Here is a 16,665-nt window from a genome sequence, read left to right on the forward strand (position 1 = left end):
TTCCTGAGCTTGATTCTCAGTTAATATAAAACTTGCACAGAGTCCTTGAAAACACTGTTATCATATTAGAGCAATCTGACTTTAGTCAGGTCCACTAACATTTATTTCCTGCACTTGTTGCTTTTTTCCTTGGGCTTGTAATTTAAGGAACACTTCAGTAGCACCACATGACTCTTGAAAGCAGAACATTCAGCCCCTTTGTAGACATGAGAAACTTATTTTTAACTGTTTGCAAATTCAATCAAACAGCTGGCTGCACACTGCTCTGAGTGTCTTCATAAAGCCTAGAGTAGAGGAAGGAGAGAAAAGATCTGATTCACATTGTACAGCTGCATCAAGACATGCAGCTGGGACTGGCTTCTGTGTCAACTAAAAAATGTGCTGTAGTTGAATGTAAAACTGTAACAAAGTCAAGAACAACTGTGCAAGCCAGTGAAAAATGCAATCCAGGAATCATGATTTACAGGGAACAGAAAAGAAAACAAGATTAGAAAGATCAGCATGGCTGAATAAAGGACTAAAATTTCTTATACAATGTGCTGTAAAGCATAAAGGCTTATGGAACCATTCAACAGCAACAACTGCAGAAAGCACTGAAAAAGAAACAAACCTGTCAATAATTGCCTTTAGTTTGGCAAGGCTGTATCTCTTTCAATTCATTTTCAATTCAATTCAATTTCCAAGAAACATCCTTCCTTTCTCTCTGAACACACCTATAAGGTCTCTGAAAACGTTCAATGGTTGTAAAGAGTGAAATTTTTTACATTAAGCTGAAACTACAAGGAAATTATCTTTAAGGATTGAGTTTTTTCCCTAAGAAAACTTAACTTTTTAGCATGTAATTTTCTTACAAAGCTACAAAGCCCAGGCATTCTTAAAGCTTTTGGTCACAATTTACTTTGCAAGAGTACTGCCACATTTGGGATTTTTCTTTTAACAGTTTTCTGGCTGGAGAAGCAGAAATGTTTCTACAAGTTAGCAGGCAAAGCATAATGGTTGTCATTTAATGTGATGGTGATGGCAGCAGCTGCACTTGCCATGTGGAGGAGGAAAGAAGCAAAGCAAATGTTATCAGTCCTGGTTGCATATCAGAGAGAGCAGTGTGGGAGGAGAATAAAGAACTGCTGCTGTTGCTAGGGCACAAAGATATTGGAGAAATGCTCATGGTAGGTATTTTTCCTTTTTTCTTGAAGACCAGTAAGAAATTTTTTGAGTTACAGATTCATGATTACCAAAAATCTTAAAAGACTTACATTCGTGTTTTCCTGAACTCTTCCTTCATCAGAACCTGATTTCAAAATATACCAGCACACAAGATCTTAAGAGCACAGGGGTCTTAGACACAGCATACTATAAATCAAAGTTGTAAATCAGAGGGATTGTATTCTCCAACCTCTTGTGGTTTTGCAGAAGGTATTACTAAGGCCAAAAAAGTGGGAAACATTTTGCCATTAAGTGCACTAACAAGACTGAGGATAATTTGTGATGCTCATGAGAGGAAATGATCCATACTCTACACAGAGATAAAGCAGAGAAAATACATTTTTACTAAATATGAAGCCATTGGGGGGAAAAAAAGTTCAAAAAAGTTTCTTTGTACTGTGTTCTCTTGAACTGCTTTATTACTAACCTGCCACAGGGTGAAGAGTGCCAGACCAGACACTGCTCATCATGGATTACTGCTCATGAACCCTGCAGACTAAGCACAGAAGCTTCTACAAATCCATGGAAACGAAGATCACATTACCCAAACCACATGCTCCTAATTTGAGTTATTTACCTTTGATTATCTTGATTAATGATAAGCAAAACCCTCCACTGAACACAGTACCTTGTGATTTCATAGAAAACACAGCCAGGACTCCACATGCCAATTTTGTAACTATAGAGCCCATTTGTAAGCAAACATTCAGGTGCTCAGTACCAGCGTGGGGAGGTACTGTCTGCCTGCTAAGAATAGATACTCCTACAAGATCTAAAGTCTCTTAACTTTAGGGTGTTCTGCTGCAAAAATAAATAAAGCATTTCCACATATTACAAACAGTAATATATAAAAGCGATGACTGTAAAATCGTCATTTTAAAAGAATTCACAGATTACTTTAAGAAGAAACTTTCCAAAATCCAGGGGTAGTAGTATCATTTTAATGCAGTAAAGCAGCATTGAAATAGTAAGTAACTCCAGGCATGAAGATATCTCTGTGCATAGTATGTAATGCAAACACTGTTCTGTACATCATGAAAAGAAAGGTCTAAGAGCATAGGGACTATCACAGAAGGAAAGGCTGCTAAATAGGACATCTAGATTAAATTATTAGTTTTTCTGTTCAGCAGTACTATAATAGGTGGCTTTGGCTCCTCCTGTACACTTCTATGACTCAAAAGAAAAATTTACTTTCAGAAAATAAAATTTCATAAACTGAATTTAAAAATCCTTGCTTTTCAAACATTAGCAAAATAACTTTCAGAAACTGTCAGGAGAGATGGTTACAATTAAATCTTCTGAAAGCCACTATCTTCTGCTCTCTTTTGTTTATGTAACTTCCACTAAATGTAGGAATTGAATGTAGAAAGAAAGAGGTGCAAAACTGAACCCTATTTCCTGTGTCTAGATTAACACAGAAACAAAAATATGTATTAATAGAGGATAAAGAACAGGTTTTTAGGTTGGGGGGAACACATGCAGGGTGTAATGCATGTCAGCCATTTCAGGTTTTAGCCACTAACAAAATTGTTTGTTCCTTCCCCTAGATCAGGAATATAGTAACTGTCGATATATTTCTTAAAAAAACTGTACTTTTATTTATTAATAAACATTACCTTCTCAGGGTAAAGAGAAAAATACTTACATACTTCACTTTCAGTTAAATATCCTCACATAAAATTAATTAGCTTTATTATTATGTTTTCTTGTTGCCCATCCCTCTGAAATATTCCATTTCTGTACTAATACAAACACAGAAGAGAGAAGGATTCAGTAAAAAGATAAACATTATCAGTGCTTCCAGTTATTTGTAAAAAAAAAAAAAAATACTTAAAGAAACCAGCACTTTTTTCAAACTTATCAACAGATTAGTAAAAATTAAATTTTGTCATCATGGTGAGACAACAGCTACAGATATGGAAATGGGGAATGGGAAAGTCCAGGAAGGAGAGCCAGGCTTTCTGCTTCTGCTCTCACCAGGGCTACCAGAGGATTGCAAGGGCCATCTCCTCCCAGGAGGGTTTCCTGCAGCAGGCACTAGAGCTCCTTTGGGGTGCTGGCAGCAGCTCTGGCTGCTTGCTGCCTCCCAGGGCTCTGCTGCAGGCAAAGATGTGTCTGGGCCAGGGCCTTTTCTGTCCATGCAGCAGCCAGCTGCTGCCCCAGACAATTCTGTTTCTCCCTAGAGAAGACCCTGAAATAAGTGTGTGCTACATTTGCTGTAAAGCTGGTGCTGAACCAGGTCTTTTACCTATGTACTCAATCTAGAGATTTGCATACCTGGTACATGTTGTTCTCGATTTTTTTTCCCAGGCAATGACTTTCTCCTTCCTAGAATAAAATTTCAAGTTGTGTTCTTTTAAGTAAAGAACAAATATAATTCAAATACCATAGGCTTCAGCTTCCAGAAGTGCATTGATACCACCTATTTCAATTATACTACTTCTGTTATTTATAGCTAGCTTGGTAATTCGTTATCCACTCAACTTCTGACATTATTTGTATTTCAGTATGCCCCAGAATAGCTCAGCTAACAATTGTCAATTCGATACTCTGTAAGATGCCTTAGTTTTTACTGCATGTATTACTTGCAGTTTCTATTTCCCCAAGTCCTAGCAGAACTGCAGTATTTTACTTCTAAATATCTCATTTCCTCTCTACTCGAAGTAATTGTCCTTCAGGTTGAAGACTTGTATCAATCACCTCAAGTTACTGCTATGGTTAAAGGACTTTGATTCACATCTGAATTGCAAATTAAAGGCTAACCTATGTAGTTTAGCTTGCTGTTGCTGTTAGGCAATAACTACAGTTATAAAATTTATCTATTTTTCAGAGCCATTCAGTAACTGCTCGGCTTTTTTCTTTTATAGGCTCCAAAGGCCTTTTAATCTTGCTGTAATGCCTTTATGTAACGCTGCAATGCCATCAACGGAGGCAGAAATGATCACATTTTTGAAAAACAAAGCAGGTACTGATCTGCGTGATGACAGTAGTATGAGTAATTGGCTGGGGAGGAGGAGGGAGATTATCAGGACAGTAACTCATTGAGGCCAGAGCCCCAGCAGCCAGCGGGACTTGTGTTCCCAACTGATTACAGTGCTCCTCCAGGCAGCCACATAATCCACCGAGCAGGATTAGATCACAAAGCACTTGGAACAGAGTACCATTTACATCGGGAATTGTAGTAGTAGTGCCCCCATAGAGATAAATGGTGCTTTCAACATTAGGACTTTTGTCATTTATAGTGGAAAAGATACTATAAAATGCAGCTATTCAAATCAATTTAGATTATTATTATTATTATTATTATTATTATTATTATTATTATTATTATTATTATTATTATTATTAAGGAATGGGGCCTTCATAAAAAGAAATCATGCTCAATTGCTTTTTCGTTACATGTCACTAGAAAAATCGGGAGCAGATGCTCCTCTACTTCCAGATTTATCACTGGAGAAAACCTTATTTGGCAGTAATGGTGCAGTGAATCCTAAGGCAGTGGAACTTGAGGCTTCTATAATTTCTCTTAAGAGATCCTCCACACCTCTCTCTCAGCCACTTTTTTCATTGCTTTAAATGACCAAACTGCTGTTGATTAAGCAAAGGGCAAGAGTGTTTCTCAGTTATTAAATGCTTCCACTCTAAATTAACAGCAAGACAATTATGACTTTGTGTAAAGACAAATAGGCTTGACTGAAGTAACATGGATCTCTTGTTTTTTTAGAGAAAAAAACAAAAGTATCAGCTTTCCACGTTAGTAGCATTACAGTGAACTGTCCTCCGAAGTACAAAAGAATCTCCATACTCCTTGTCAAAAATTCATTTTCAGTCCACTTCAGTTCACTTTTCTATTATATTCTATGATTTGACAAGCTCCACTCCACCTTACACAACATTAAAAATAAGGCACTGTATCACGGTAAACAAAGTTCAGACTCAGAATTCAGACTATAAAGAAGAATCAGCAATTTATAGAAGTTCAGGTAAACCCAGATTAATGTTCAGATAATCCCTAACTGCAGCATTTCAGATTACTATTGAACACAAATTTCGTTTTGAACTGATTCATCATGCCATAGAAAAGGAGGTTACTACAACTAAGTGGTGTGAAAACAATCATCTTCTGGAAAACTTTGAAAGAACTTGTATTCTTAAATAATAAAAAAAATCAGAACATGCTGGAATTATGATTCTCATTTCCATCTGAATACCATGCTAAATATAGCAAACACAAAATATCTTATTAAAACTAGTACACACTAATGTCTACTTCAGCAATCAGAAAATAACTCAGTTTTAATCTCACATTCTTATCTAGGTCAGAAACAGAGTTACTCTTTTTATTAGAGTTCTGAATAGTCAGTGTCACCAATGTTATGTTCAGGAGCAAGTCTTTATTGTATTACACTGAATGACAGTTGCATGTTCAATTATTTAATTTAAACTCCCAACTGTTAAGAATCCTCTTTTACTTATGAATTTTAAGCCCCTTCATTTGCTGTATCCAATTCCTTTACTGTTTATACAGGAACTGGTTTTAAATCAGCTTGTGTTCCAAATTTTTTTGTAGGAACTCTTCCTTAAGCTTTATAGTCTGCTTAATCAAACAGCTCCAGAATTTTTAAATATAGGAGGTACGAGGGAACAATGTTATTTTATAAAGAAAACTTAGTAAAAGGCTTTTTTCCAAGGCATAAAAACTGAAAATCCTTATTCATTGATTCCATAGTTTTGAAACAAATGGGAATAATTTTCTTACTACCTCACTGTAGCCCTGACCTAACAAAGAATTTGTTTAAGTTTTATTTTTTGTTACATAAAGCAGTTATTTTGTGTTTTGCAGTCAAGGTTGTTTGACTGTAGAACAGATGGCTATAGACTTGACTCATGGGAAACCTGCATATACCCTTGCCTTAAACAATTGGGTATATTCCACTGGCAAGAATTAAAGGGTAAAGCAGTACAGCACAAAATTCCCTGTGAGTTTTATAATCTGTAACAGTGAAAAACCAAGTGAAAAATAACTAATTCCACTTTTGATCTACACAAGGAGAGTTTATGTTTCCTAAGTATATGCTACATACCTTTCATTAGCTCATAAATATTCATGGACATAAATTCACACACCAGTGAAAGGGAGCCAGGGTTTTCATCACTGCAGAAACAAATAAGGAGACTTTAAGCTAAGAAATAAAACTTGCACATTGATTTGCTTGCAGCGTAGAAAAGAAGTATGGAGTTTAACCAGTATTTAAATGCACATGGTCATTTTTAATTGATACTGTCTCATGGAAGTTTTTATACTTACATCTGAGGTATCATAGTTTTAGTTTATGCTATCCAGAACACCCACAGCAGAAGTTAACTGATTTATTCCATGAGGCTTTTTGAAGGCATGTTTTCTGGGCATATCACACTGTTCAGCATCAAGAAATTTCCAGTAAATTAACTGGTACAAGCTTACAATAAAAGAGAGGGAAGCCATTTCACTATATGTGAGGATACTTTCTATTTAGAATTCCGGTAGTGTTCTAATGGCAATGAGTATCTGGCTGGAATCACTATTTTGCTGACAACAGCAATTTAAAGTATAATCATGATGGAATACATCTGACACTTTATTTTCCATTTCACTGCGCTACAGAGGCAGACATCTTTAGGTCTTTGGTTTTTCTTGTAAGATAATTGCATTATAGTCCATCTCCCCTGCAATGTTGTGTTAACCCAGCCAGTAAAAGGTTGAGGTTGCAGTTCAGTTTGCAGACAGACTGCAGGAGCTCGGCAAGATGGCTGGCCAGCTGGATTACACTTAGTTTAACATCACAGCAGCTGAGGCTGAGAATTCCAGAAAGCCAAGCTGCTGACACCATTAGCAGCTTCCCATGTATTTGTAGAAAACGGGCCTGTAGTACCAGAGTCTTGAACAGAAAAATAAGACAAGCCTGAAGGGCAAGAAAAAATATTTCAGAGCAATCAACAAGTTTTGTGTCAAGTATTTGAATAATGAAGGACATGTCTGCTGTTGCACAGTGATGAAATGTACCATGCAGTAATGGAGTAAATGCTGTCATAAAACGTGATCACTCTGTGAGACAGAACATGTCCCCAGAAGACACTGAAGTGCTTAATGAGGCAAGGAACCCAGCTTTATCACTGACACCACTTTCCAAAAGCACAGCTCAGCTACTGCCTAATTCTGAGATCTAAACTTCAACTACTTGCACAAGGGTGTCTGTAAGTTGCCTGTGAAATGGTACTATCAAATAGTTTGCCTTGATCCCTAGTTCAAACTAGTAAGTCAAGATCCTTAAGTACCAGGGGTTATTTCAGCAGATAAGCTCTGAGTGTGCCTAACCACAGTACTGAGCCATGGTGTACAGTTGAAGCACTAACTGGATATGAGACGGGTTGAAATCACCAAATCTTACATATTATAAGATCAAGTTTAACTATGCTTAGTATATATTTAGTTTTTAATTTTAATACTGATGTTGAAATATTTTTGCTCTGTTGGAAAAGAGCCACAGAAAGCAAGAGCTACATCAAACTTTCTTAACAAAGGCAAACATGTAGACTTCAGACTCTGAGAAACGTGTTGGTTTTTTCTTTCTGTTGAAATAAAAAACTTGTTAAGAGTCTGCAGGTTGTCTCAGACCCAAAAGTTACTGGATGTTGCTCAAACACAGGAATAAAGAAGAAAGAAATCAATGCACCTTGCATACAAAACTTTATGTAAACATAAAGATAGTAGGATATGGACTCAGCCTCCTCAGTGCTTGTATTGATCTCAGATTATTCACTTGTCCTACACTAAAGTTGCATTAAATAGAAAAGAGGAAGACTGACTTGTGGCCAGGGACTGGATTATAGTTGACGTTTTCCCCGCCATGAGGCTGTCAGAACTTTAGTCTGCCACTGAACTTTCAAATGCAGGGCCCAATAAATTGTTTGCTTGCTGTTTCTTTATTAAGCAGATCAGTAATTAGTAAATGGCTTTATTCCTTCTCGCCATTTGGAGTTGTTGGGCTTACCCCAAGAAGAAAAGTAGTAATGTGTTGTGCTCCAGACACCAGTTACCATGCCAAGGAGCTACCCAGCAGGAATTTTGTGTTGCATGAGAGTATGGATGATACTGTTTACTCTGTGCTGCTGTAGCATACATTCCAAACATTGCTCAGTGGGATGCATTGCCAAATTTAACATTTAAAATTAAGTTTTGATTGAAACCTCTTACATGAAAAATAGACACTATTCAATTGTTGTGTATATTATTTCATTGCCCTCCTAGGCTTTAATAAACAAAAAACCCATGCTACAGAAACTCTGGGGAGGAAGCAGGAAACAAAGAGCTTTGCACACTATTGAATGGATCAGAGCAGGACATACGTCTTTTCCCAGTCAGACTTACAGCTAAACACCAAAACAATATTTTCGACTTTGAAACAAGAAGAAATACATTGTATGGGCAGGTTCTGTTTAAAATAATGTTATTATCTGTTGTTAAAAGAGTTCACTTCATCAAAAGAATTTACCAGTCAATTTATCAAAGGGTTAAAGGCCTAAAAGATGTTTTAGATGAAAAGATGAAAGAGAGTCTGCAGTGCCTTACCACTGAGTTGTATACATCTGCCCTTGATACAGTTAAGCAGAGGGTTTAAATACTGTTTTGATCATAAAGTGAACAATTCTGTCAGTTGTAGGTAGTGTATAAATGGACAAACAGATCTCTAACAACATTACAGAATCAGAAGCCACATTACTTGAAGATGGTTCTCTTTTTTTAACTGATATTCTTTGAAGCTCTGAGTTACATCTTGAAATCTCACCCAAGAGCAAAATGTCCCATTTCACTTTGTATGTACAAATGAGTCATTCCCAGTGATTTCATTAGGAACTTGATGTATTTAACTGAGAATACAAAATCAGTAACCCAAGAGGCACTGGCTGGCACTTATATACTTGGAGAGGACAATGCCAAGTCTACGTCTACGTATACACAGCCCTCTTCTCTATTTTTCTAACTGATAAAAAGCACCTATTTTGTGACCATATAACATTTGGATGATGGATGTAAATATAAATGCAAATATAAAGGAGATGCTATACACTAAGGATAAATGCACTGGTTTTAACCTGCATTTAGAAGGTACTTAAAGAGAAAGAAGTATTACCCAAGGAAAGGACTGACACATTTCCTCCAATTATTATTTTCAGTTAAAAGAAAAACAGCACAAATACATTCAGTGCATTTGGCAAGGCAGAAATCAAATACTTCTTCCTAATTCATCTTGTTTCACCCTCGACCAAGTGGCCAGGCACCATTTAATACAGTGGGTGGCATCAATTAGAGTACTCAAGGAAATAATCCCCATGCCAAACAGGAAGGCAGAGTCCCCTTTCTGTACCACATGCAAACCTTTTTAATTTATGTGTACTTAAAAGGCTTTACTTAGTCTTAATTTTGTGTTCCCTCACTGAATTTAAACATGATTTTCTGTAGATTTTCCATGATTAATTATGCATACCTTTTAAAACGTTGCTTCATGTGTTTACTTGCATAGCACTTTCCCTCCCTAAAACTCAGTTTCTCCAGAACATCAGAAAATGTTCCCTCTCCTTATCTTACCAACTGGTATTTTAAAACAAAAAGACATAATTTCAGTATGCTTGGAATTGTTATGAAGACTGTTTATCAATCCTTACTTAACTTGTTAAATGCTGACTATTGGAAAACTTTCAAATAAAAGAGGTATTTTGTTAACATAAAGTTGGGAGAAAATAAAATGAAAAAGAGCAAATCAAGTTTTGCTGCCCAGATTACAGAAATATATATATTCCAATAATTCTTAGACAATAAACTACCACCTCCTTGCTCAGAGACATGATGCCTCTTCACACTGCCCTTCCTACCTTTTTTTATGCTGCAGCACATTAGAAACTCATATCTGAATTTATTCTTTGCTTCTTTCATAAAAAGCAAACAAAAAAAATTCCCTTTATTTAGAATGTACTGAAAATTAATTATCTTGGAAAGCAAGTGTATCATAGAATCATTGTTCCAACATGGGGGTTATTTATTGGGTGTTTTTATGGATGTGTTGTTTGGTTTGTTTTTTTGGTTTTTTTTTTTAAGCAAAGCAGTTTCTGATTTTAAAGCTTTATTCTCAAATTAAATTCAGATATAAGATTTGCACTGGGCCAAAAGTAATGTTTGGCTTTGATAATAAAGTGCTTCAAATACAAGTATGTGAAAAATCAGTCAATTCTAATTCTGCAGAACTTTAAGAGATGAAGCAGATAAGGGTTATCAAAAAAGTTTTATGTATACTAATTTTCAGGTCTTCTAATTTCCATGAGAATTGACTTTTTTCTTTCCGCCTTTATTCTCTTTCAGCTTTATGATTAACTGTTCCTTACCAATCCCAGTGCCTATTTCCCTTCACCCACCTCATCCTCCTATTTCCTTTTATTTTTAGCACCTACAGATTCTATCCTTGATAATTTTTTCAGTAATTTCACCTGAGCAAAATCCAATGCTGGTTAGCTTTATGCCGCTGTTGCTTTTGACGTGGTCTTATTATTCAAGAAAGATGCAAACCCAGTCATTTTGAGGGAGGCAGGGCAGAAAATCTCTTTTATCATATTCAGCCCTTTATGGGTGTCAGAATAACTGGGAGTCTCAAGCTATGTGATAGCAGTAAATTCAGTGTAGCTGCCTGTTACTACTGTGACAACAGTCCCTGGCAGGGACTTGGCCTGTGACAATCAGCACTTTGTGAGGCACCTTCCCTGCCTGCTGTGAGGACTCCTTCTAAGGTCAGTTCTCCAGCAGTTTCTGTCCTGCTGCCTTGTTTTGGAAGATAAGAGAATTTACTAGCAGAGATGGGGGCTATTTCATGCCAGTTTCTCCCAGAAGATTTCCAGATATGTTTAATTTACAAGTATAAACACAGCCTTACAGTGGAGAAAGCCTGCCAGGAAATTTTGCAAAGGGAAAAGTTACTTAGGCAAGGACATTCTAATGCTGTCTTCCAACTAACAATCAATTTGTGTTCTTATTCTCTTTTCGTCTCCCCAGCTTTTATACTTGCTTCTTTTTTAAAAAAAACCTCACCAAACAACAAAAAAGTGCTTTCTTTCCTTGTGAGCCAAATGCTTGTATTTTAATTAGTAGAAACCTTCCCCTTGCAACCCCTTTTTCTTCAATACAGTAGCAGCACTCACATGAGAATTATTGAGGTGCTCTTCTCATTTTTATCATCTGCTAGTTCTGGTTTTTGATCATTATCAATCATGATGCATCATTAACTAATTAGGCCACCTAAATTTGACAAATTGGAAATAGCAAAGTAATTTCAAATAAGCCACACCATCTAATACACTCAATATAGACAATTTACATCTAGAGCTATTTTAAAAGTGGAAACTGAATTTGAAAATCATTGTGGGTAAAGGAGGCAATCTCTGACAGAGACTCTGAAGTGGGGAGGAGACCACAGGACTGTTTTGCTTTGGCTGTTATTTGATAACTGGGCAGTTAGTGCTTCAAGCAAGCTGATCCTCAGCCTTCACTAATTGAGACTGAGGAAATAACATCTTGTCAGGAAAAACCACCATGTTCTCTATCCCCACCTTAAGTTTTAATTTCCTATATAAATTGCTAAATATAAGACGAAGATAGTAAATTCAGACTACTTAAATACTACTCTCACAGAATTCAGTATAAATGGATTTTTTTGGTAGCAACTGATACCCTCCTGATAACCACTCAGAAATACACTGGCTGTGTTGTATGTTCTTATAATGTCAGAGCCAGCCCTGGGGCCAAAATAAACCCAAGACAGACACACAAAAAAAGTTAGCTATTTGTTCATTTACTCTTTTATTCTTATAAATGGCCAACCTGTAATTTTTTTCTTATATGCAAGTAATTGATTTTCTGGCATTAAAAAAAAAAAAATTCAAAATCAGATGATCTGAAAATAAGATCTTATTATCTCTGGCATACCAGCCATAGTGTTAATGAACCAAGGTACTTGGGCAGAGAAATTCGGGGAAAACATGATTGTACAAATTTATCGAAAACATCTTCAAGTATTTAAAGAAGTCAGATAGTATATGTTTATACTACTCGAGTATGTTTATACATTTTCTTCTATGAATGTATTTTACACATACAAGAGAAGCCCAGATGACAGTGGAGAGCTCAAAACAACTTGAGTTGTTTAAATTTTAAACTGCAGAATTCTAATACTGTACAAAGACTTAATCCTATGCACATTTTAAAACATTCTTACAGCACTGAATATCTTTTCCATGTAAGCCTGTAAAGCTTGTTATTTTAATTCTCCTACAACAGAGTGCTCTGTAGACAAAATAAATACTCCACACATAACCAACAACTGAGGCTTTAATCTGGCACTTATGAGATCCATCCAGTGAAAAGAATGAAGCAAAGGCCTGAATAATTTCAACTGACTAAATAAAGGGCAGAATCAGGAATGAAAATTGCATTATTTGAAATGTCTCTTTGATGAATAAAGTCAATGTGTAAACTCTGAACAAAATATGTCACAAAAATAAGAGGGATTTTCTCCTAGGGACAAAATGATAATGATCACATGACAAGTTATTGTTTAATCAGCAGCTGAAAGAAAATCAGGCATTGTAAGAATAACAGCATAGAAGTTTATATAGCATAAGAAGAAATAAAATTTAGACTTCAGGTATACCAACAAATTTTTATTTTGCATTCAGAAGCCAAGATTTCTGGAGATTCTTAAAAATCCACTACAGCACCATCCTGATCATGATGTGATCGCATCCTGAGAGAGACCAGGCAACAAAAAGAACCCACCAAAACAAAAGACTTCAAACACACGCTGAAACAAAAAAGTCAGGTCAGAGCCTGGCAACTTTAAGCTATGAAAATTCATACAGCTACAAAACAAAACTTACTACCAGTTAGATTACCTGAATTTGTTGTAGTCAAAGATGAAGACTGAAAGAAAGGTTAAAAATTTTATGAGCATTTTAACACTGAAAGCTTCGAGGATAAATTAAAGGAAGTGTTCTAATTACATTTGCACAGAACATTGAAGAATAAAAGAGACCTAATCACTGGGTAGAGTTTTTTCATGCATCTGTAACAACAGATGTTGTTATCTAACCTGTCTCCTCCCTCCCCTCTCTTTCAACACACACAGACGTTCAAGCTTAGAATCGTTAGTGGAAAGGGAAATAAAGGTTGGGAAGAAAAAGTTGCAGCAGTATGAACTCATCCAACACCCCAAAAAAGTGGCCATGAATCATTCAACAGAATAAGAGTTTAATGTGCAAGAGGCTATAGAACCCAGGAAATAAGGAACAATCTAAATATAAATTATAGGCAAGTGATGGAACTCAAAGACAACACTCAACCATTGTAACTAGAGAGCGTGGAAGATTAACAGTCACTGAGAATTAAAAAATCTAATATAAATGACACAAAAAGACAGCACTACAGTAGTCAAAAGAGGGTATTATAAAAATCTAAAGCAGACACTTCGTTACAAAGATGCCAAGATACTAAGGAAGAATAAGCTATGATGTTTAAGTGTGGCATTGATATGCGTGGGAAGAGAGAAATGACCAAAGAAATGAAGGAAGCAGCAAGAAGTTGAGCTTCACGGCCATGGTAAGTAATTATTGCACTCAGAGACACGCCAGATGCGCAGGGTGTGTGTGACACGGGATGATGTGAAGGATGCTAAGCAATGGAAAGCAAGGCGAGCCGAACCAGGAAAACTTAGCAGTTCCTCAGAAAGCGCTTGGAGACACCAGTAACCAGGGTGATGCCCCGCAGGAGCCGAAAGACCTTTTGACACCCTGTTGTCGGGGAGTGGGACGCAGAGACCAGCGTTGGCATGCGAGAACAAGGAGCTGCCCGCGGGCTGCAGGGACGGTGTTTCCAGGGGCTACAGAAGCACCTACGGCCCCCTCAGTGCGGGTACTCCCTAAGACCACGGCCCCCTCGGTGACCGTCAGCCTCCCTGGAGGCTCCAGGCCCGCACCACCCCTCAGAAAGGACTCAAGGCCTTCCCCCGTACCCCCTTACTGTGCCTCCCGTTCTGTCCGCAGATACCGAAGTTGGCGGAGGAGCGGCCGGGCCCACCCGGCCCCGCTCCCGGCGCTCCCCTCAGGCCGCCATGATGTGTTCCAGTCGCCCCGGCAACCGCGCACGCGCCGGCCCGGCGCCGCGGCCCGCTGCACACGGCACGGCCGAGGGGCGCATGCGCAGTGTGCACAGGGGTGCCAGCGCCCCGTCCGTGCCGCCAGGTGCGCTCCCAGGTGCGGGAGAGTTGTGGATGTCGCACCCTCGGATAATCTTTTGTTTTAAAGAAAATGAAAGACAATCCCAATGTAAACGAGAGCCACCAGGACTGAAGTCAGGAGCATAGAGCAGTAACTGGGGGAAACGTAATTTCGGCAGTGCGAGATTGTAACCCATTGGTCACCTACCCAAAAGGCACCCCAGACTCAACTGGAAAAAAGAACTGCGCCTGCGAACTAATTAGCATGAGATGCTACTAGCAAATAGTGGTTTGAATACTAATGAATAGAAAAGTTTTGTGGTTAGCAACCAAGGAATGCTGATGCCTTTGTTTGTTAAAAGGTATAGCAAGTGTAAAGTTTTGATGATCACCGAGCTAGACTTTTGTGGGTTACCATCTAGCTCCCTGCTTTGCACAAACTAGAATAAAACCCAGAAATATCTCGCCTCGAGGTGTCAATTGGCGCTGCGCGCCCTGTAACGACCCCATGTTCGGGACACCACCACGGTCTCGACTCCCCGGAGATGGCGGGGCTGAGCCGCCCGTGGGTGAGGGGTTGAGGAGGGAAGCCCTCGGGACAAAAGATGTGCTCCATAAATCCAGCGGCAGGCCCTGCCTGCAGTCAAGTCTCCCGCGGCCGGAGCAGCGCCTCGGCCGGCTCAGATTCATCCCCGGTGATGGCCTGATCCCTGGCGGATCCTGCGCGCCACTGCGGGATGGGGAGAGCAGCCGTACTGCCAGACCGGCATAGAGAAGTGCCAGAAAGAGACCAGGGGCTGTGTTTTCCTCACCAAGCTGTCTCCAAAAACCTACATTTTGGAGAGCTGTGTCATTCCCCTCCCTGTCCTGCGGTGTTTGCCTCTTGCTAAACAGACATCCTGTGCTTTAACGTAGGCTTCAAAGTTGAGCAGAAGAGTTCTCTTTTCTATGCAGCCTATGCAAAAATCAAAACACTAGGAAGAGGTGAATTGTTTGCCCATGCAAACTAAGATCCTAGTAGTGCGTTAAACGGAATAGTAGATGCTTTTAAAGAATGTTCGGATATTTTAACTAAAAGAAACTAGAATCATATCTCAGTAAACTAGAAGAAGTAGTAGCCTATTAATTTAGAGGCAGAGTTGCCCCCGATCCCGCGTTATGGTTGTTCTCTACCAGGCGCTGCATCTCTCCATAGGCATGGAAGAGTTTTCCGATTTACTTTTTGGTTTTGCTGAGGAATTAAGCGTGTGTTTCTATATGCAGGGGCCTGGCTCCGGCGCTACCGGGGACAAGGAAATTCCTCACCCAATTTGTCGCCTTCTCTAGTCCGGCCAAAAGGTGAACATTGAGTTTGGTCTATCTTTATTTGCCCAAGAGACGGCTACACGACCAGCTGGCCGGTTAGCTCAGTTGGTTAGAGCGTGGTGCTAATAACGCCAAGGTCGCGGGTTCGATCCCCGTACGGGCCAGAAAATCTGTTTTTCCCTTTTTCTTCTTTTTTCGTCTCTCCCATTCGTCCGAGCGATTCCCACCCACCTCACGCGGTTCTGATGAGACGCGGTGTGACCCACTGCACAGGGGCACGGCCGCGGCGTGAGGAGGGGCGGTGTGTGTGTCTGTCTGTGCGGGGCTCGAGCACCCAGGGCGGCTGCAGCACGGACCGAGCTTCACCGCGCTCCTGTGGCTGATGGAGCCCGGCAGAGCGCGGATTTGTGTTTCTGCGCGGGCGGCTGCAACGTGCTCGGGTGGCCCCTTCAGGCTCTTTTCTGCCCTGGAGGGGTTGTCCTTCCCGCGTGACAGGCGCCCGAAATCCCGCCCGGTAAGAGCGAGTGGCGGAGCGCACATTCACAGAATGGGTCGCGTTGGAGGAGACCGCAACTCGTCCAACCTCTCTGCTAAAGCAGACTTGTCCTAGAGCACATGGCTCAGGATTGCGTCCGGACTGGTCTGCGATATCTCCAGTTGAGGGAGACTCCACAATCTCTCTGAGCAACCTGTTTCAGTGCTCGGTAACCTGCACAGTTAAGTTCTTCCGCATGTTCAGGTGGAACTTTCTGTGCATCAGTTTCTGCCAGTTGTCTCGTTTCCAAGAGGTTGGCAGCTCTGCGAAGAGCATGGATCCATTCTCTTGGCACAAGCCCCTTTAGATATTTATACACAGACATGCGGT

General features: G+C 39.4%; 2 non-coding genes across 9 annotated transcripts in view; one reads left to right on the forward strand and one right to left on the reverse strand.

Annotated features, from left to right (window-relative positions):
- LOC106850575 (uncharacterized) overlaps positions 1-14,409 on the reverse strand; it is a 22,418-nt gene extending 8,009 nt beyond the window's left edge. The window contains exons 1-5 of one of the 8 annotated variants that reach the window (XR_015804246.1): positions 14,292-14,402; positions 13,177-13,204; positions 6,288-6,358; positions 3,481-3,531; positions 2,849-2,940 (exon numbers count right to left, since the gene is read on the reverse strand). This is a non-coding gene — a transcript (uncharacterized LOC106850575). The other 7 variants (XR_015804243.1, XR_015804244.1, XR_015804247.1 and 4 more) reach the window with 7 other exon arrangements.
- A 1,481-nt stretch (positions 14,410-15,890) lies between these two features.
- Positions 15,891-15,964, forward strand: TRNAI-AAU (transfer RNA isoleucine (anticodon AAU)). The gene has a single exon. It is a non-coding gene; the product is annotated as a tRNA-Ile (tRNA).
- Positions 15,965-16,665: the final 701 nt, after the last annotated feature.

This window comes from Sturnus vulgaris, chromosome 6, assembly GCF_052056855.1.
Source record: "Sturnus vulgaris isolate bStuVul1 chromosome 6, bStuVul1.hap1, whole genome shotgun sequence".
NCBI classification, from domain to species: Eukaryota; Metazoa; Chordata; class Aves; order Passeriformes; family Sturnidae; genus Sturnus; species Sturnus vulgaris.